The 23,155-nt window shown below is 36.7% G+C and overlaps 1 pseudogene; it reads right to left on the bottom strand.

Annotated features, from left to right (window-relative positions):
* Window positions 1-14,429: 14,429 nt before the first annotated feature.
* On the bottom strand, window positions 14,430-22,007 carry LOC122488261 (annotated as a pseudogene).
* Window positions 22,008-23,155: the final 1,148 nt, after the last annotated feature.

Raw genomic sequence — 23,155 nt, 5'->3', positions numbered from 1 at the left:
GAAAATACAACAGTAAGGGGAAAAAAGTATTGCCATGAATTTCATCAGTCTTCTTTGCTCAGAATTTAATATGTCATTGTCCATAGCCTGACTGACAACTGTCTTGGTGGATAAGAAAGGAGGAAGATATGATTACATCACTCTCTGTAAATTTAAAAACCAGAGGCATCCAGAGGTGATATAAATTGTCTATAGTCACATCAATTCAGAAGTAGAGGCAAAATTAGTATAAATCATCCAAGTCCCATTCTAACTTTTCACACGGGACCTTAGTCAATGACAACTATTTTAAAGGGAAAAGAAGTTACAAAAGTATTTTGCAGTTTTTCTATTTGCCTTTGCTAATAATGATCCAGTCAAGAAAGAATAAGAGCTCAAGAATATAGAACACCCGAGCACTCCCTGATTTCTTTGCCAATTTTCCCCTAGGGTTGGTGCTTTAATTTCTAATCAGTCTGAGTCAATAACGTATGGTTGTCAGTGCCATTGTTGACTCTCACAATTTCTTGTCTCAATCCCATAGTTCCTAAAGCTTAGGGCTTAGGGTCACTGACGGGGGTTTTGGTTTGGAGCTTTCTATGTTTACACAATAGAGCAAGTCAATATCTCTCCTGTATCAGTGAATTCTGGACTAAACTGATCTATTAAGCATTGTAGACAAATGAAGACCTTTAGGGGTAGAAAGAGGGCTCCCTGGAAATCTCCTCTGCTTTTACATTTCATTAAATCCACAGACTCCCACTTGCTCCCCACAGAGATCTGAATGCAGCTGAATAAGAAAGGAAGAAAAGTCTCATGAGAAGAATGGAATGCTCTTACAATATTTTTAGGCTCCAGTGTATACTGAATTCCATTCACACGGTCCTGCAGGAGGTTTGGCCCATCTTCACAGAGCATGCCACAACTCCTGCTTATTGCAACAGATATGTACATTTCTCAAGGACTGACAATAATTAAAGAAAAAACAAACTGGGAGGTTCTTTGCATAGGATTGTTGAGGCAAGCTTTCCCTTTTTCTTTTGTTGATTCCTGTTCTATAAAAAGGATGATGAACTGGTGTTGGAAAGTTCAAATTTTTCTCCAACTTGTTGGACTCCTAATTGTGTACCTGATTCAAACCAGTTTTGGAGATAACGGGGTTACCTCTAACTTTCCAAGAAGCTAGTGAAAAGACCAAGAAGTTTTTGAAAAATCTATGATTATTTTTAAAGAAATAAAATCAATATGGAAATAAACTTTTTATGAGAAACATGAAAAATTTTCCTTGGAGACACAGGTTGAATAAATGAGGACTTTTGATGGTGGCCACAAATGAATGAGTTCAGTTTTTGCTTTCATTGAACTCAAAGGGTGCACGTTTCTACTTGCCTGTTCATTTGCTTTTATTCTGTGAATCTAATCTGTCTATCCCACATCAACAGACAGAAGGGACTCTTGAAGTCTGTTCCTTCTCAGCCCAGGAGACTTCAACATAGAGGCAAGACTTTAATGACTTCTAAATGTTCCAAAACACCCAAATCTGTGCTAAGCTCGTTTAGCTATGTGAAATACTGAGTTAATGAAGGCAGGGTCATTGATTCAGATATATATACGATGACTCTGCAAATCTTGTCCTCCTAGGCATCAAATAAACACATTATTACCAAACATATCTATCCCCATTGGCATTATAAATCCATTACTCACTAAGAGGAGAGGGTAGGTAGATATGGATGGAGGCAGACTGTACTAAACTTTTCTCAGCCATTTCATAGCTGTGTGAACTTATGTAGATTTCTTCAAGCTTCTATTTCCTCACTATAAAATAGGAATAATAATAGCAGCTACCTCATACAGTTGTTGTAAGGATTTAATAGATTATTCATGTTATGTGTATAATGCAATGGCGAGTAATAAAAAATGCTCAACAAATGTTATTTTAATTTCAATTTAATGCTGTTGGTATTGCTGTTGTTATTATTGTTATTGCTGTTGGACATTTTAAAGCACAAATTCCATGATGCTCACTGCACGTATGTGTTACAGCTTAAGTTCCTTTGGCATTGGTACATATTGGCTTTAAAACTCAGATACACAGGGGCGCCTGGGTGGCGCAGTCGGTTAAGCGTCCGACTTCAGCCAGGTCACGATCTCGCGGTCTGTGAGTTCAAGCCCCGAGTCAGGCTCTGGGCTGATGGCTCAGAGCCTGGAGCTTGTTTCCGATTCTGTGTCTCCCTCTCTCTCTGCCCCTCCCCCGTTCATGCTCTGTCTCTCTCTGTCCCAAAAATAAATAAATGTTGAAAAAAATAAAAAAATAAAACTCAGATACACAAAACATATAGAATCCAGAGAAGCCAACACACCTTCATGAAAGCACAAAAGAGGCAGTAAACCTCTACTCTCAGCGCCACTTCACACATCACACACTTAAATCAATTAACACAGCTGACCAGCAAGTATCTCATTCGTGCTCACTGTGACTTTTCAATCTGCTGAGGATGTCTTCTAGTGATGAAGCTTAAACAGATGTTTAGTAATGAAGGGTGTGGGTATAATTATAGACATGAAAAATATGGTCTCCTCTCCTAAAAAATCCAGAGTGCAGTCATTTCTCTATTTTTGCTTTTTGGAAGAAAATAAGAAATGAATTAAAAGAGTTTTCTGTTTTGTTTTCATTTTTCCTCTTTTTAAAATAAAACATGTCATTCAGAAGTCCAACAAAGGAGTGAATAATTCCCTGATGGGTTAGAGAAATATCAATATCTATTTAAGATCATCCCCATACCAATTTCAAGTGCACATCTATTCAACTTAAATGCAGTCAATAATTGTTTACTCCTCTTGAGCTTGTGTGTGTAGCCTGAGAAGTATATCTTTAAGATATATGGAAAAAGAGAATGTTCCAAGTACTTGTTTACACTTTAGTAGATGCAATGACAAAAAGGGAACAGTCAGGAATAATACTAAAAACACCAATTTCTAGGGACACCTGGGTGGCTCAGTTGGTTAAGCATCTGACTCTTGGTTTCAGCTCAAGGTCATGATCTCATGGTCATGAGATTGAACCTTGCATTGGGCTCTCTGCTGGAAATGGAACCTGCTAAAATTCTCTCTCTCTCTCTTCCCCTGACCCTCCCCAGCTCTCTCTCATTCTCAAAAAACAAAAACAAAAAACAGAAACAAACAAAACAATTCCTAGACAACTCCTCTAAGTGATTCTGATTCAGTAAGAATGATGTCGGATTTAGGAATCCCTGTTTTCAACACCTGTTCTGGTGATTCTTATGATCTGCCACATCAGGGACATTGATCATCTGTTTTTTCTACATGCCTGACATCTCTTCCTTCTTCTGATAAAAACACCTCAATTTTCCTTTTAGAAAGCACTCCTCCCCAGCTCTCTGCTCATGTGGGTGGTTGGGGCTGATTCCACCACCAGCTCCATAGTGGGCCTTGGTCCCAGGCCTGTTCAATCATTGTAATCAATCATTATCTCTGGTCACACTGATTGGTTCAAAGATTGGTGTGAAACCGAATCCTGGGATGTTGAATCCATTGGAAAGAGGAGCTCTCTTTCCTCTGGGTTTAGGAAAACGTAGCTACCTGAAAAAGAAGCTAACAGTGAGATGGAATAAATGGAAAAAGGAAAGCAGAGAGATTGATACACAGAGAGAAAATATGAAAATGAGAATGAATACCTAGATGATTTCCTTTAGATTCACACATTCAGGCAATTTTTGTTTGTTTTGAGGGAAAAAAAAACACAACCTATAATGACAGCAATCAAAGGAACAAAATGGAGACATAACTCAAAGTTTAAAAATTCAGGTGGAAATGTAAAAGACTTAAGCTACATGACCCATTAATGACTATTTTCTAAGGGTTTATTAAATTAGGCATAGGAAACTATGGTGGTCAGATATACAGTATAAGAATGAGTGTACTGTGGGTTCTTCATAAATATTTTTTTAAGTTTATTTACTTATTTAAGTAATCTCTACACCAACGTGGTGCTCAAACTCATGATCTGGAGATCAAGAGTTGTATGCTCCTACAATTGAGCCAGCCAGGTGCCCCAAGACTGTATTGTGGTTTTTATAGAGTTTTTAAAATAAGAAAAGTGCATTTAAAATGAAATGGCACAATACAGGTATAATTGTGTTTAAAATACATCCCCACCGGGGCGCCTGGGTGGCTCAGTCAGTTAAGTGTCCGACTTCAGCTCAGGTCACGATCTTGCGGTCCGTGAGTTCGAGCCCCGCGTCGGGCTCTGGGCTGATGGCTCAGAGCCTGGAGCCTGCTTCCGATTCTGTGTCTCCCTCTCTCTCTGCCCCTGCCCCATTCATGCTCTGTCTCTTTCTGTCCCCAAAATAAATAAACATTAAAAAAAAAATTTAAAATACATCCCCACCAAATGTACCCAATAACAAAGTTCCCAAATACATGAAGCAAAAACAGATAGAAATGAAGAGAGAAAAACACAGTTTAACAATAATAATTGGAGATTGTAACACCCACTTAAATAATAAATAAAACAAATAGATAAAAGATCAACAAGGAAAGAGAAGACTTAATGCTGTACACCAAATAAAACTAACATAATCTCCAGAACAATCTATACAACAATAGAATACACATTATTCTCAAGTACACATGATATTCTCCAGTATAGACCATATGTTAGGCCACAAAATAAATCTAAATAATTTCAAAGGATTGAAATAATCCAAAGTATGATCTCCAACCAGAATAAATTGAAATTAGAAATTAGTAACAGAAGAAAATCTGGGAAATTCACAAATATGTGGAAATTAAATAACACACTGCTAAATAATCAATAGGGAAAAGACTAAGCCAAAAGAAAAATTAAAATACTTTGAAGTGAATGAAAATGAAAACAGAACATACCAAAATTTATGAACTGCAGCTCAAGCAGTGCTAAGAAATTTATAGCAATGAGGGCTCCTGGGTGGCTCAGTCGGTTAAGCATACAACTTCAGCTCAGGTCATGATCTCACAGTTCATGAGTCTGAGCCCCACATCAGGCTCTGTGCTGACAGTTCAGAGCCTGGAGCCTGCTAAGGATTCTCTCTCTCTCCCTGTCTCTCTGTCTCTCTCTCTCTCTGCCCCTCCTTCATTCATGCTCTGTCTCTGTCTCTCAAAAATAAATAAATGTTTAAAAACTTTAAAAATAAAAGAAGTTTATAGCAATAAACATTGGTTTAAAGAGAAGAAAAGAATAGGGCGTTGGGTGGCTCAGTCAGTTGATCATCTGGCTCTTGATTTCAGCTCAAGTCAGATCTCATAGTTCATAAGATCAAGTCCTGTGTCAGGCTCCTCACTGACAAATGGAGCCTTGAGATGCTCTCTCTTCCTCTCTCTCTCTCCCTTACCTGCTCATGTTCTCTCTCTCTCTCTCTCTCTCTCTCTCAAAATAAATAAACATTTTTTAAAAAGAAGAAATTATCAAATCAGTAACCTAACTTTCCACTTCAAGAAACTCAAAACAAACTAAGTGAAAACAGAAGGAAAAAAAAATAATGATTAGAGCAAGAATAAATGAAATAAATAATATAAATACAATAAATAAAATCAGTGAAAGTTTGTTCTTGGAAACATCACAAAAATTGGAAAACCTTTAGTCAAACTAACTAAAAAAAAAGACTGATAACTAAAATAAGATTTAAAATAGTGATTAGTTTCTGGTCTATAGAAATAGGAAGAATTGTAAGGGAATACTGTGAATTATTGTATGTCAACAAATTAGATAATCCAGTTGAGATGAACAAATACCTCAAAGGGTACAAACTACCAAAACTGACTCAAGAAGAAATAGAAAGTATGAATAGATCTATAACAAGTAGAGATTGAATTAGAACGCAAAAAATATCTCACAAAGAAAAGCCCATGCCCAGATAGTTTCACTGGTGAGTTCTGCCAAACCTGAAGAAGAATTATCACCAATATTTCACAAATTCTTTTAAAAAATAAGAAATTTTCCAAATTAATTCTACGAGGTCAACATTACTCTGCTACGAAAACCAGAGAAAACTTCAGGAGGAAACAAAAAATTCTGCAACAAAAATACCAGCAAACTGCATCCAGCAACATGTAAGGATTATACACCATAACCAAGTAAAATGGATCCCAGTGATGCAAGATTGGCTCAGCATATAAAAATCAATCAACACAATGCATCATACTAATAGAAGAAAGGACAAAACCACATAATTATCTCAAATGATAAAAAAGTATTTGGCAGCGTTCAACACTCTTTAAGGATTAAAAAAAAAACCTCAAAAAATTAGAAATAGAAGGCAGCTTCCCCAACCTGATAAAGAGCATCTGTGAAAAATCCACAGCTAATATCATACTTAGTGGTGAAATCATTTCTGCAGACCTTAACTCCCTCATACAATACATTGAAAATGCTACAAGTCCTGGAGTTTTCTACGTCCATATTTCAGATTTTATTCTGATTTTGATAAGTCATCAGAGGAATTTCAAGCAAAAGAAGGTTATGATTTTATTTTTATTTTTAAAAAGTACTGTTGTTACCACATATCTATTCCACTTAGATTCCATTTGTACTGGGAGTAGAGAATAGGAAGGAGTCTTGGTATGGTTAGCAGATTGTGTAAGTAGTCCAGAAGAGAGATTCTCGTGTCTTGGAGGAAAGTGTAGTGATGGAAACAGAGAAAAGTGGAAGTTTTCAGAATACTTTTAGAGGTAAAGTAAGTCAGTGGGATTTGCTAAGTGTTCAGATATGAAGATGAATGAGAAAAGGAGAATCAATGTTGACTCCTAGATTTTTTGGCTTCAGCCACTGGGTATATGGTGATGCCATATCCTGAAAAGAAGATCCAGGGACACCTGGGTGGCTCAGTCGGTTAAACATCCAACTTCAGCTCAGGTCATGATATCACAGTTTGTGAGTTTGAGACCCATGTCAGGCTCTGTGCTGGCAGCTCGGAGCCTGGAGCCTGCTTCAGATTCTGTGTCTCTGTCTTTCTCTGCCCTTCCCCCATTCACATTCTGTCTCTTTCTCTCTAAAAAATAAACATTAAAAAAAGAAAAGAAAAGAAAAAGATCCAGTGGGGTTAGATTTGGGAAAGAAAGATAAAAGTTTTATTTGGCATACATTAAATTGGAGAGGACTGTTTAAAATTAATGTGGAGATGTCTGATAGGACTTGGGTATATACTTGGGAGCTCAGAAGAGAAGTTGGAGCTGAACATAAAGATTTGGAATTCATCAGCATACAAGTGGTATTTAAAGCCATGGGATTAAATGAGGTTTATTTTTTAAACTATTTAAATAGAGCAAAGAAGGGAGACCAAGATAGAGCCCTGAATTGCTCATACCCATAGCATTGAGACAGAGAAGACAGAGCTCAGAAAGGAGACTAAGGAAAGCAGCCAGTGAGATAGAGGAAAACCAGGAGATTATGTTGTCATGGACTCCAAGAAAAATAACTGTCTCAAGAACGAAGATGAATAATTTCTAGGGATCTGCTGTACAACATTGTGTCTATATGTAGGCACAATACCCTATAAATGACAATATTTATATAATATAAATAACAATACCCTATCATATACTTTCAAAATCAGTTAAGAGAGTAGATCTAGTGTTAAGTGTTCTTACCACAGTAAATTTTCTTAACAAATAAATCTTTTTTTTTTTTTAATTTTTTTTTTCAACGTTTATTTATTTTTGGGACAGAGAGAGGCAGAGCATGAACGGGGGAGGGGCAGACAGAGAGGGAGACACAGAATCGGAAACTGGCTCCAGGCTCTGGGCCATCAGCCCAGAGCCTGACGCGGGGCTCGAATTCCCGGACCACGAGATCGTGACCTGGCTGAAGTCGGACGCTTAACCGACTGCGCCACCCAGGCGCCCCAACAAATAAATCTTTTTTAGAAAATAAGAAAGAAGTAGTGATCAACTTTGTTGAATACTGCTGAAGGGGCAAGCAAAAAAGGAATGATAGAATGGCCATTAATGTTTGAAATACAGTGATTATTAATAATCTTGACAATCATGAAGTCAATGAAGTTATAGGGACAGATGTCCTATTGAGGTTGGTTAAGAGAGAATGTGAGTTGAAAAAGTAAGGGCAGCAATTATAGATAAATCTGAGGAATATTTTAATGAAGAGGCATAGAGAAATGGAACAGAAATTCAAAGGATAGGATCTGAGAGCAAATAATTACAGAAACTAAGTCACTGGCAAGGATCTGGAACACCATGAAAGTCTTTACCAGGTTGTCTTTTGACCTGGGCCAAGCCACATCATCCACAGTACAGAGAAGGAAGTTGAAGAGGAGTCATGAGGCAAGTTTTCATGGGAGAAAATGAAGAATTTCCTGTCTAAATGTTTCTGCTTTCCTGGTAAATATAAGCTTATAGTGAGCTGTGAAGGTAGTGGAGAGACCAAGTAATATAAGAGTGTCAAAGAGAAGGAGTGAAATTATCACTTGGGAATTACAACAGACTGAATTGTGTCTCCCCCCATTTTTTTTTTTATATTAGAGAGAGGGAGAGACAGACAGCATGAGCAGGGAGAGGGGCAGAAGAGGAGAGAGAGAGAATTTTAAGCAGGTTCCACACTCAGCACAGGGCCCAACACAGAGCTTGATCCCACAACCCTGGGATCATGACCTGAGCAGAAATCAAAGGTCAGATCCTCAACCAACTGAGCCACCCAGGCACCCCACCACCGCCCTCCAAATTTTTATGATGCAGCCCTAACCATCAATGTGATTGCATTTGGAGATAGTATCTTTAGGAGCTAATTAAGGTTAAATGAGGCCATAAAGGTGAGGCCCTGACGTGATCAGACTATGGTTTTGTAAGAACAGGGAGAAGGAAAGAGAGAGTGAGAAAGAGGGAGAAAATCTCTGCCATGTGAGGACATAGCAAGAAAATGGCCATCTGCAATCCAGGAAGAATGCCCTCACCAGAAACTGGAATAAGCCAGCATTGATCTTAGACGTCCTGCCTCCAAAACTGTGAGAAATAAATTTCTGTTGTTTAAGCCACCCAGTCTATGTTATTTTTTTATGGCAGCCTGAGCCAGAATGTAAGATGGTGAAAATATTATTAAAGTTGAGTAAGATTCTGGACATGATGAGTGCCCAGCTGAGATTTGTGGCTATGGAACTTAAAGAGAGACCAGACACACAGTTGTGGTTTTTTGTTTTTTGTTTTTTTTTTTCCCAAGACATTTCAGCTGCTCAGATGCCGGCACAGTGTCACTAGACAGATGGGTTTAACCCAGGTCATGACTTTGGAGGCAAGTCCTGCCAAGAGAATACAGAAAATTAAGGGTATTCATAAGACAATGTTTAGGTAAGATGAGACAAATAATATTGATGATGACAACTTTAGAAATAAAGTCCTTCTGCCTCCTCTCTGATATGAAGATGAGCTTCCTTAAGAAAGATTAGGCTAGATATTCTTTACCCATGTTTGCAGTGCAGTATATAAAATTTCGAACCCTTTTTATTCATATGTGGATCCTGAGAAACTCAACAGAAGACCAGTGGGGAGGAGAAGGGGGAAAAAAAAAGTTACAGAGAAGGAAGGAGGCAAACCATAAGAGACTCTTAAATACTGAGAATAAACTGAGGGTTGATAAGGGTCGGGGGAGGGGAAAGTGGGTGATGGGCATTGAGGAGGGCACCTGTTGGGATGAGCACTGCGTGTTGTGTGGAAACCAATTTGACAATAAATTTCATATTAAAAAATTAAAAATAAAAAATAAAATAAAATTTCGAACGCACTGCTATATCAGTATCAAATAATGACACTACAACTGGTAGTGCATTGCTTTTAAATAATCATTGATGCAATTCATGTGTATTTTGTACCGTAAACTTCCTAATAAACTGGAGATCCATGTAGACAAGAGTCAAGTGAGTACATGTTTGTTTAAGGAAGTCTTTCAGAATAGAACTTAGGGTAATTCTATCTCTCCTAACCCATTAGATTTTTCATTTCTAACACTATTTTTTCCCTCAGAGGTTAATATGTTTGATCTCAGACTGATATTGGTATGCATAAGAGGAAGTGAAATTTTACAGATGAAATTTTGCTTTGGAAATTAAACTATGTTCCAGTCTTCCTTCCTGTCCAATTTTGAGCTAAAATCCTGCAAACAAAAACCATTTCTAGACTCCATGAATGCCCTAATCCTAAATTCTTCCTGAATTGTGAAGTGGAAAATTAAATCATTTTTGTTGGAATACTCCCTGTTCAATGGGTCCAGATCAGCACTCAGATGATGTCAGCAAATGTTACATTTTTTTCCAATTATGAAATGAATTATGGGGCGCTAGCTAACCACAGTCAGTCATTAAATAAAGCTATTTTTGCTGATACATTGTTGTCCTGCCAGAAAACACAGGTGTTTTGTTTTTAAAGAAGTTTTTAAAAATTGCTGTAAGAAAAGATTGCATTAACAATCCTTCAGCACAAGCAATATAGGAGCATAAATAAGAAGGTGCTATTTGTAGAGAGTTTGTGTGGCAAGCGTAGAGATTGTGTTTTCACATACGAAATAAAGAGTTGCTTTATGTCCAAGGAATTGAAACATTTGGGCTATGATGTATGAAGACAGTGATATATGACCATGCATATTTAAACACATCTATAAACAGAGTCTTAAGAGTTGAATGAAAGGCACCTTATAAACATGAATTATTATTGTGAACAAACTTTCTTGCCCTGGTATTTTTAAAGAATGTTAGTTCATTCATTCTTTGACGATTCCCAAAGGTTTTAAACTCATAGTCTCAAAAATGATGGCATGTACATCTGTCAATATCAAACATGTACTTGTTAATAGAAGACCTAGAGCTGTGCTTTCACTTAGAGGCAGTTCCTTGAAAAACAAATGAGCATAAAATATTTTAATTGGTCCAGTAGTCATAATGATGGTTTTTAATCATTTTGCATTTTCAGTAATAGCCTTACACTTACTCATTTTCTTCCTCTCTTTCAATCAACTGTCTTCAATTTACATATCTTCAAATCATTCCTAAACTAAGCAGCTGCTTTCAGTTGATTCATGTAGGAATTTGATTATCTCATCCAAACAATGACATCTTGGATCATGCATTAATGGCATGCTTATGGAATGAAGCAGTTTTCTGTTTCAAAATGACTTTTTTTTTCTCTGTGTGTGGAAAAGAGTATAAATGGTACCTGTCTATAATCCTCAGAACTCAAAAACTAATGCAACAATCAACTTCTCATCTGGGTTAAAACTATGTTTAAAAAGAACAATGATTGGGGTGCCTGGGTGGCTTAGTCAGTTGATTGTCCAACTCTTGATTTTGGTTCACGTCATGATTCCAGGGTCATGGGATTGAGCCCCATGTTGGGCTTCATGCTGGGTGTGGAGTCTACTTAAGATTCTCTCTCTCTCTCTTCCCCCCTGTCCCTCTCCCCCACTTGTGCACACACTCTCTCTAAAATAAATTTTACAGAAAGAACAATGATCTATTGACAAACATACCTTAATAAACTGTTGTTGGAAATAAATCATAGGGTTTAAGTGTTGAAAATGTCATTTTAAATATATTCTAAAATTCATTTCTAAGAACTAAATTGCCCAGGTTTTATTTCAAAGTTCCTAAATTCTTTTATTTCAGACTTTAGAAAAATCTCCTCAAAATAATTATGGACATCTCACCTTTGAATACTGATATAAATCAAGATTCTTAAAATTTTCAAGAATGTCTTAAAAACATATTTTAATCAACAGTCCATTTAGAATTTCACTAATTATTCACTAACATGTGGAATTCCCTTGGGGTACAAAAAACAGTTTTTAAAACTACTGAAAGACTTAAATTATTTATGAAGCCACTTTTGCCCACACAAAATCGAATGATTCAGTAACTATGAGTTATTGTTCAACTAAATGTTAAGGACAATTTATAAAATGAGAGAATTCAGACCAATGATCACATTTTATACTCTTAGAGACATGATTTTTAAAAACATTGTATCTATGAACATGTAACTCCTACATCACTTCATTCATTCAATTTTAAATGTGGCAAATCCTATTATCCAGGGTAATTGGCAATACATTGTTCTTAATCAAATGTTCAGGTTAAATGGTTGGTTCAACAAAAATTTTATACAAAAATATAGCATATAACTAGATACATAATACATATATAACATATATATGCACATGTATATAACAACTTTCAAAGTTCAGTGCCCAGGTGAGCCACTAAAACTCACTTAACCACAAACAGTGGTTAAACATCATCACCATAGCATTCTAGAACTTAATTACATGTATGACGTTTCCAAGGAAAAAAGCATATATAAGTTTTGTCTGCAATGACTAAAACTTTGTTCATAGATAGAAGACCTTTCTTATTCCCTGTTATACTTGCTACCCCTGACCCAAAGCAGGCAATAAGGACTGCATTCCCATAGTTTTACCCAATGATAGTAGCCTCTGTGATCTGATGGTCCAGTTGAGGAGATAGAGAGGCTAAGGGTAAACTCCTGGAGGCTGAAAAGCTATGATGGAGTGACCAGAAGTCTTCCTAAAAATTCTAGGGAGGTTTGGGTGGGGGACACACACAGAACACTTAACTACCTAAAGATAAATTTGCAAGCTGATAAATTAAAGGGTGAAATTATTCACATAGCAAAAGAATTACAGTGGGTCCCAGGAACATTTGAAGAAATACATTTTCAAGTGTTTGGTTATAACTCTTTAATTAACAAAGGAAGACATTAAAAGCAAAAATTTTATAACATACTGCTGATTTTCAGATGTAGAAGTTCAAATATTTTTTTTTAAGATGGTGAAAGTTATTCTTTATTTTTTCAAAAATTGTAAGAGAATATGTTTCAGGTGTTATTTTTCAGCTTTCTTTTCGTTTTAATTTTTTTCTTCCAAGATTTTATTTAAATTCAAGTTAGTTAACATATATTGTAACATATAGTGTTGGCTTCAGGATTAAAATTCAGTGATTCATCACTTACATTTAACACCCAGTGCTCCTCCCTAAGGTCCATCACTCATCTAACCCGTCTCCCATCCACCTCCCCGTCAGCAACCCACATATTCATTTTTTAAAATATAAAATTATTAACCACTGTTCACCACTATTTACAATAAACAATATATAGTTGGATAGCATTTTAGTCATGACAAAGTTATGTTTTTCCAGGCTTCCTTTGAACCAGTCACCCAAACACTGAAAAGATTGAGCCTTACATGTAAAGAATGAGTTGTGTGTAAAGAAAAACATGCAAATTGATAGTTTAGATTACCAAAGTCTGTTTACCCATTTACTCCAGCAGGTCCTAAATTGCCAACATCTCTAACCATCTGATTAGGTTTCCATGAACAAAGTCTTACACATTAACCTTTTAGTCAATAGAGTACAGATTTTTCCAACTGCCTGTAAAGGAAAGCTTTGCTAGAGGAAACCTTTAGATGTCCATTTAACTAAGTCCTGCTTGGCTAATGAATACACACCAGGATTTGTCTAGTTTTCTCATCTAGGTGGGGAGATGGTTGATACTGATAAAAATTTTCCTGTTAGGAGTTTTGCAAATGGCATTAAATGACAATAGATACACATATGGATTCTGATATGGCTGTTTTGAAATTGTCCAATTGGAATTGTCTAAGTTGTTTACAATACATTTAAATTGTTCAATTAATGACAGAATCATCTATTTAATTTAAAATGTTAAATTAAAATATTTAAATTAATCCTAATTTAATTTAAATAATTTAATATAATGTAAATTTTAAATAATTTAATATTAAAATATTAATCTAAACTATAAAAATATAGTTCAAAATATTAAAATATTATTTTAATTAAATTAAAATATTTAATTTAAAATATTAAGTGGTTTATTTCATGGGTTGCTGAGAATGATGGCCTTCCAGAAACACAGGTTTATCCATGGTTGTGAAATGGTGTTTTTGTTTTTCTTTTGGTGAAAGTTAAAAAAAGAAAACCATTTATGTAGGTATTTTATGTGTATGCACACGAGAAAACAAACAAAAAAATCTCAGACTGGTCATTAGACATTTATGAATTAACCAGAAATTCTGATTGAGTAATGACTATGGAGATCTTCCCCCAACTTTTAGAAAAGCTGTTCTCTAATGCAAAGGAAATAGTATACCATGATATCAAATGTTCTTTCCTGATAAAGGAAGCAACTAAGAAAGCCTTATTTATTTGTTCAAAGCTACCAGTGCTGTAGATAAAACCCCAACTTCCTCAATACTACTTCAAAACAAACATATCAAATTTGATTCTCATTAGAATGTGGTTATTTCTTCACACTAATAAATCAAAAACCCAGACACAGATTTTATATATATGTGTGCATATATATGTATATATATAATTCTATAATATAATTGCATATATAGTTGCAAACAATTATTGAGCTTCATTTTCTGTACAAGAATGCCAAATTAGTCTCCTTTCATAAAAAAGGATTGCAGTCTGACAACACTTCATATTTTTGCCTCTTTTGCCAGTACCAAGTCTGCCCCATCTGAATCTTTCCATTTCTTGAGAAGTATTAATTCTCCACCACTGTCTGCAGCACCGATTATTCATGTGAGATCTAGACCTCTGGCAAAACCTCTTGGTTTGCCAGCAGTAGCTCTTTCCTTTGATTTGCTATCAGATTCACTGACAGATAAAGATTTCCTTTTTGTACCATCTTTTTCTTTGCCAGCTCTTTGAGAATTAAGAAATATTTCTGTTCTTACACTCCAGACAACATAATTTTTCTTCAGGTTGCCAATATTGTCAGCATGTGTATTACCTTCCACTTCAGGAAGTACTCCTCTGCTTTCCCAGTCACTATGCATCAGTCATGTGCTCTTTCCACCACAAATTCTTTAGGCTCTGCCTCTGACTTTTTTACCCTTTCCATTCAGGTTCTTTCCTTTGCAATGTAGTTTTGTCAGAGGCCTTTTTTTTTTTTAATGTTTATTTATTTTTGAGCGAGAGAGGCAGAGTGCAAGTGGGGGAGGGGTAGAGAGAGAGGAAGACACAGAATCCGAAGCAGGCTCCTGGCTCTGAGCTGTCAGCACAGAGCCTGACGCAGGGCTTGAACCCACAAACAGTGAGATCATGACCTGATCCAAAGTCCGATGCTCAACCAACTGAGCCACCCAGGCGCTCCTCTCAGAGAGCGTTTTTTATTACAAACCTGGAAAGCTATTATCCACCTTCTCCAAGATGTCCCCAGATGTTTCATTTCTCCAACCCATTGAAGTTCAAGTTCCATTTTTTTTTTTAATTTTCATGTTACTGGACACTTTATTTTTTTAATGTTTATTTATTTATCTTGAGAGGCAGAGTGCACAAGCAGGGGAGGGGCAGAAAGAAAGAGGGAGAGAGAGAATTTCAAGTAGGCTCAATGCTGCCAAGGCAGAGCCCATCATGGGGCCTGAACTCATGAACTGGGAGATCATGACCTGAGCTGAAACCAAGAGTCTGACACTTAACTGATTGAGCTACCCAGGCACCCGTGGACATTTTATTTTTAATTTTCATGTTTTAGGCTGTAAGATGCAATCCTAATGTCCTGGCAAAGTGAGCTATGAGGGCTACCTTGGGTCTCCCCATTTCTCCTCTGGCCTCGGCCCTACTCCTCCTGCCACATCACACATCACTGCACACAACATCCGGTCACTGCCTTTCTCCACAAAGGCAGAAAAGCAGAATGGAAGGCTCTCAGGACAAATGCCCCTCATATTTTGGGGACAGTAATAAAGTCACATCTTTGTCCAGAGAGCTCTCCCAATTCTTCAGACACCTTTGACCCTCATTTTCACAGGCCTTCCTTTCTCTGCCCTCACTCTGAAGGCCCACCTCTACCCTGGTTTTCTTTCTGATTCAAGGAGGAAAGAAGTCAAATGTATTTAAGGCTCACCAGTGACTGAGGAATTACCTACATTTGACAAGAACACTCACATATGACTGCTTTCCTTTTCTCATCAGGGCATCTTTGGTGATCATTTCTTGACAGAGCAGTGCTGGGAGCTGCCTGGGGAATTTTTCTTGTCTTTGGCCTTGTTTTATCACGAGACTGCTAGTGGTCAAATGATAAAGGTAAGCGAACTCCTGAAGCTTCATAAAACGTATTTATAAGGAAGTTCTTTCCTGCTTTATTGAAGATTAATTGACCATAAAGTTGTGGATTCATTTCTGGGTTTTCTATTCTGTTCCATAGATCTATGTGTCTATTTTTGTGCCAGTACCATACTGTCTTGATCATTACAGCTTTATAATATAACTTGAAGTCATATAACTTGTAATATAACTTGAACTGCGGTGCCTCAGCTTTGCTTTGCTTTTTCAAAGTTGCTTTGGCCATTCAGGGTCTTTTATGGTTCCATACAAATTTGTACTAACTCTGTAAAAAATGCTGTTGGTATTTTGATAGGGATTGCATTAAATGTGTAGATTGCTTTAGGTAGTATAGACATTTTAACAATGTTCTTTCAATCCATGAACATGGAATGTCTTTCCATTTCTTTGTGTCATCTTCAATTTCTTTGAATGATATTTTACAGTTTTCAGAGTACAGATCTTTTACCTCCTTGGTTGGGTTTATTCCTAGGTATCTTATGGTTTTTGGTGCAGTTGTAAATGGGATTGATTCCTTAATTTCCCGTTCTGCTGCTTCATTATAAGGAGGCATTTCTAGGCTGTGTATCATAGGCTGGCTGCTGGCTGAAGCTGCTATAACCACCTTTCTTTCCAGCACATCCACCATCCCAACTAAAACCCTTCAGCATTTAGCATCATGTTTCTCTGCCAGAAGTGCAAGAGAAGATGCTATATGCCTCAGAGTGATATTTTCTAAAAATGTTTGTACCAATGAGTTCCCTGTGTGGAAAAGAATCCTTTAAAAGAGGATTTATTAGGTTTTAGTCTGCTTGCGAAAGTAATGGAAGCTCAACTTTAGAAAAGCCCCAGAAGCATAAGGAAAATAAAAATCATATGCTATTCCACCTCCCAGAGACAACTAATGTTAACATTTTAAGGTATTTCCTTTCAGCCTGAGAGACGAGAAAGAGAGTTACCACAACTGGGATCATGTTAAATTATATACGCATTTTTTTGTATCTTGCTTTTTTTTATTTAGCACTACAGAATTCATTTAATATTCAACAAATAGGAAATTGCTAAAATTGCTGAAGGGGTTTCTGTTATCTGCACCTGAACTCTGAATGATCCAGCCTCCTTCTATACTTTATCCTCCAAGAGGACTAAACAAACTCTTTGCACTGACTCACACACCATACTTTCTCATACTTTTCAAACTCTGTTCACGGTGTTACTTCCACCTGGGAGGCATTTCCCTCCCTATTTGCCCAGGTTACTTTAGTGTGATGGGAAACTGCACACAATTAAGGAACTGTCAAAGTCCTGTCAAAGAACTAAGGCATGTAAATGTGTCCTTGGGTTTGTAAAGCCAAAAGTTCCTCTGCAACATTTCTCCTAAATCTTTCTCCTATGCCTGATTTACAAAATGTATCACCTCAATCATCAATTCATTACACATCCACAAAATTCTGGCTGATTTCTAGCTAAGTACCATTCATTACTATCTCTTCTTTTTAAAAATTGTTTTTAAATTCCATTTCTATTTGTCCATCTCAAATTCCTACCAGCAAACCAAAAATAAAAGTCTGATAAATACCCACTCCCCCCTACCCCAGGAATCCATTTGCTATGGTATTCATGGAAAGCTTCTATAGCACAAGAGAAATAGAAGTGATTAGAGGCTTTTCGGAAAATACAAAATAAATTCTTTCATTCAATTCCCTGTGACCATGAGCCTGAAGATTTTATTCCTGTGAGGAGCTAGATGTCTCAAGATCATGACATGGTCTCTGTTGTATGTGGAATTAAAATTGATTTTTCACTAAGTAGTAGAACATTAGTGCTACAAGGAATTTTAGCAACCATCTCCCTCCCTCTATGGATGAAGAGACAGAGACTGAGAAGAGAGAAATAGCATACCTATAAAGGTCTGACATATTTATGGCAGAGTTGTGTCCCATAATGCGAATTAAAATATCATTTTCACTATTTTTCAATGCCTTTCTTTTCCAACATTTCCAATACTGATTAATGGTCTGCAAGAGTCAGTTGTTAAATTGTTCGTTTTGGAGCAACTGAGAAATGGAGAATTTTACACAATGCAAGTGAAAGTAAAGAACAGAATATTCAAAACAGGAAACCAGATTAATCTTTTCAAATAATCACTCATTCTATACCAGGCTGGGAGGGAGCAGAACCTTGGAGAATTAGTACATGATACAAGACAATTTAATTCAATTGTTTCTTATATTTCTGCTGAGCCCAAATAGTCAGACTTTGTGGTGACTGCTTAGATTCAAAGCTATCCTTCGTATGCACTAAAACATGAGTCTATGACTTCTCTCATTTCAAGTGTATTTTGGGCTTTCCACAAGGGTTTCCAAATATGTATTATTTCTCAACTGAGTTAACATAGCCATCAGTATGTGAGGCCTCTTGCTTAACCAAGTATAAAGTAAATCTCTTTCAAGCAGACCTGTTTTATCACTATTCCCATTGCCTTATTTTGGAGCTCCCTAACTACCTAGATATCACGACAAGGTCTATAATAATTTGTGAACCTCCACAAATTAAGAAACTGGAAAATAACTAGGGAAAATATTGGCACTGTCCCAGATGCTCACGTGCAACCTCATACATATTGGTCCCTTAGAGGGTCAAGCCTGAATTGCCATCCCAGTGCTGTTGGGTAGGTCACCATCAGACTCCAATTCAGATAGCAGTTTTTACAGATCTAACTACTGTTGCTCAACTGGGTGTCCATGGAAACTAAAAAATTGGTTTGTTGCCTAGAGAAGTGGAAAGAAAACCAAGTCATTTGGTTTCTATGTGGTTTCTATGAAGCTAAGGAAATTTTTTGGCAAATGATAAAAATAAGGATGGCTAAAGCTACATGATTCCCTTGGCCAATTCTTGATCTTATCAAGAAATATTCCCTATGTTTATTACTCAAAAATATGAAAATATTCTAAATGAAGGCGTACCAGATTCTCAGGTTATTTCATTCTTGGCTGGATTAGAAACAATTCCTTAAAAGAGTGACCAATATATGCAACGAAATCTAATAGGTTAAAAAGTCCTTGGATTCATTACATATGGAAAATGTTTCTCATCCACAAATTCAACATAGTTCCAAGTATGAAAGAAAAAGCTAGTATTTAATAAGGGCGGAGGAGGCTGAAACACCTATTCATTAATCCTATGGAAATATTTGTCACTCATATGTGGTTTAGGGAATTGGGTAAAAATAGCAACTTCTTAAGAATTTTTTCATCTGGGCATAGACTTTTATCTGAGCAAGAAAATATGACATAATAGTAGACAGGGGACTTGTACAATGAAATCCCTGATAAACAGGGATGCAGAGGTGACAACTTGGCACATGTTGGCATGATTTGACATCATCTGTTGGCTTGCCATCAGATCGGAAACAACTCCTGGCAGATACCCTGTCTCAATGAATACACAAAATCAGCCAGGCCAAGAAAGGTGGTATACATGTGTTATAACCAAGAGTTGGCCTGACCTTAGGTTTTCAGAACTTAGGATAATTAATGCTGCTTTTTAGCTTGTCTTAGAATACTTAGAAGAAATACCTATAAAAATTCAAATTCAGATAGGAAAAATAGAAATTGGTTTTATCCATGAGTCATAAGCTAAAATGTCTACAGGGCCAAGTAAGGAATGAAAATCAATATATGGAACTGACTGGAAGCAAAACAATAGCGCTAGTGTGATAATAAACATCATTGACACACAGGCTCAGGGTCAGAGAATAGCAAGAAGTAATGATGACAACTGTAGCCAAGTATGGAACACATTTATTCTCAAAAGGGAGCAGTCACTGTTCCAGTGTAGATATTTGATGCCATGTCTTCACCTATTGCAAAAGAGGCTAAGTTTTGCTTGTCTGCATCTTGCTGGAGTCCCTACAATGATCTATTAATTTAAGAAAAGAATAGTAAAAGCATGGGGATACAACCAACTATAACAAATTCATAAATCATTAGAATTGCTGTGTAATTTTGTACAAATCACAAATTTGTATAAAAAAATGTATTTTTGTATAAACTTAACACACTGCTAAAAGTACATATGTACGTGTGTGTGTGTCACACACACACACACACACACACACATACACACACACACAGAGGTACATGGCCTAGAGATAAAGGAAAACTGACTTGCTTAAAATAACAAAAACTGAAACATGGGCTCTGAGTCCAATGTGGAGAAGGAAGATGTTCTCCGGCTCACTTTCTTCCTTTGGGCTCCTGGGCCATCTCCTATGTGTGTTTTGAGTTTAAGTCATCAAGAGGTTACAGTAAAGGAGCACCTGGGGTGATTGCTTACTTCTCCTCTGCCTATAGAAGAGTTATTCATTATAAGTCATCCCATGTCACTAATGTTAATTTCCAATCCAAGATCTGCTCAGTACCTTTGAAACAAAGTCCCATTTTTTTTTTTTTTTTTGGTTCAGGTGTCAGTGAGCTTCCCGTATGTAGTCCACTGCACACACACCCTCAGTTTTCACCTTACCCTTCTCTTTACAGTTCCCATAGCCTACTGCCACATTGCTCTCTTCTACCTTAGTATAATACTTTTACTCTGTTCTCCATCAAACACCTAAGATCCACTTAAAATCTTACCGTATGTAAGACCAATGCAAGGTGATGTCTCTCTCCTCTAAGTTTTACATGGAATCTCAGGCGCCTGGGTGGCTCAGTCAGTTAAGTGTCTGACTTCGGCTCAGGTCATGATCTTGCGGTTTGTGGGTTTGGGTCCCGCACTGGGCTCTGTGCTGACAGCTTGGAGCCTGGAACCTGCTTCAGATTCTGTGTCTCCCTCGCTCTGCCTTCCCATGCTCATGTTCTGTCTGTCTCTCAATATAAATAAACATTAAAATAAATACATAAATAAATACATTTTACATGGAATCATAATAACAATGATGGTGGTCCCAGCTGGAATCTGTGCTAAATGCTCTACCTGCCTTATCTTATTTACTCTTAGCTCCTGATTCTCTATGAAACAAATACTATTATTCATCTTCATTTTACAGGTGAATCACAAGTGAGGATTCTGGGACCCAGAGATATATAAACCAGAGATCTTTTTACTGATAGAAAAATAACAGGGAGGGATCTCATTGGACAACTTGGATTATTTGCTCATCCCTGAACCAATTATTGTGGCCAGGCCTTGAGACACATATTGATGCTATAGGAGTAGGATGAACCAAACTCCAAATCATACTGACTGACGTCAGAGGGGAGAGAAGGTTCCCAAAGGAAATCTGGGGTCACCTAATGTGAGAAAGAATGCTAGGAAGGCAAAAACAAAATATCCACTGTCCTTACTTACCTGGAGAACTGTTAGCTCTCTCTAGCTTCTGCTGCAAGATTACCCCACCCCCCAGCTTTCCTTCCTTAAGTAAAATGAAGACTTCTTGTCAAGATGATGCAGGGAGTCCATTCTTTCACACAGCCCCTCTGCTCCAACAACTTAAAAAAAGAAAGATAAAATCGAAAAGGATTTAAAACACAAAGCTCTGAGCAGTGCTAGAGTTAATGGACATATGACAGTTTTAGTATGTAAAGTTAAAGAGCAAGTTGGGCCCTCTCCCCACTTCCATTCTCAATCCTCTATATTATCAGTCCCTCTGACCATATGATCTGTGACCTGTGACAGAAAACTGGGAAAAACTATTAGTGACCAATGACTAGGACTATGCTCTTAACAAGGTGAAAGTCTACAGACCATATACAGCTTCTTGATGAAGTCTCCTGCTGGCTCACTAACTGGATCTGTCATATCTCCAGCATCATCTTTTAGGGCAAGTCCTCCAAATGCCATTATAAATTCTGGTTCTTGATAGAGGTACATGGTGAACAAAATGAAGCCACCACCAAATGTTGAACAGGGAGATGTGAGCACAGTATAGGAAAGGTCTTAATCACATACCTCCAACTGAAAATGAGCCTACACACTGAAATTACAAAATATCTGAGGAAATATAATATTAAGAAACACAAAATAATTAGAACATTAATTTACCCCAGATGAAAATAATTTATGAAATAGTCTGATGCAGACTTTAAATAAATTTATACTGTTCAGCTAAAAGAAAGGGGGAATTATTTTCACTTTAAAAAGAGCAAGAAATGGTGAAACAAAAATAGACAAACAAAATTAGTACTGAACACAGTTTAAGAACTTCAGTGAGATCCCTCTTTATCCCAACTAGAATGACAAAAATTTTAAAAGTCAGATAATAACAAGTATTGCCAATGACATGGAGAAAGTGGAGCCCTCATATACTGCTGGTGGTAATATAAAGTGGTGCAACTCTTCAGAAAATAGTATGCACTTCCTCAAACAATAGAACATAGAGTTATCATTTGACCCAGTAATTGTACTCCTAGGTATATACCCACGAGAAGTGAAAACATATGTCCACACAGAAATTGTACATGAATGTTTATAGCAACATTATTCATAGTAGCTACAAAGTGGAAACACTCCAAATGTTCAAGAGTTGATGCATGGATAATTAAAATGTGGAACATACATCCATACAATGGAATATTATTTGACCATAAAAGGGAATGAAGTATTCATGCATGCCACAACATGGGTACATTTGAAAACATTATACTACATGAAAAAACCTAGTCACAAAAGACCACATATTATATGATTCTGTTCTATGAAAGTCTAGAATAGAGAAGAGAGACAGAAAGTAAATTAGTGTTTGCTAATTGTAATTAGTGTTTGCTAAGTAAATTAGTGGAGGAGGGAAGGAGAAGATAAAGGAATAGAGAGATAATAACTAAGGAGTACAGGTTCCTTTTTGAGGTGATAAACATGTTCTAAAATTGACTGTGGTGATGGTTGCATATGTCTGTGAATATATTATACCATTGAATTTTACATTTTAAATTCATAACTTTTATGATATATGAATTATATCCTAATAAAGCTGTTTAAAAATGTTTCTAAAAGGTCAACCCCTCTAAAGTGTCTTAGCAATT

This window comes from Prionailurus bengalensis, chromosome A2 (genome assembly GCF_016509475.1).
Source record: "Prionailurus bengalensis isolate Pbe53 chromosome A2, Fcat_Pben_1.1_paternal_pri, whole genome shotgun sequence".
Lineage (NCBI taxonomy): Eukaryota > Metazoa > Chordata > Mammalia > Carnivora > Felidae > Prionailurus > Prionailurus bengalensis.
The sequence above is the reverse complement of the archived record's forward strand: the minus strand, read 5'-3'. Positions and strand labels throughout refer to the sequence as shown.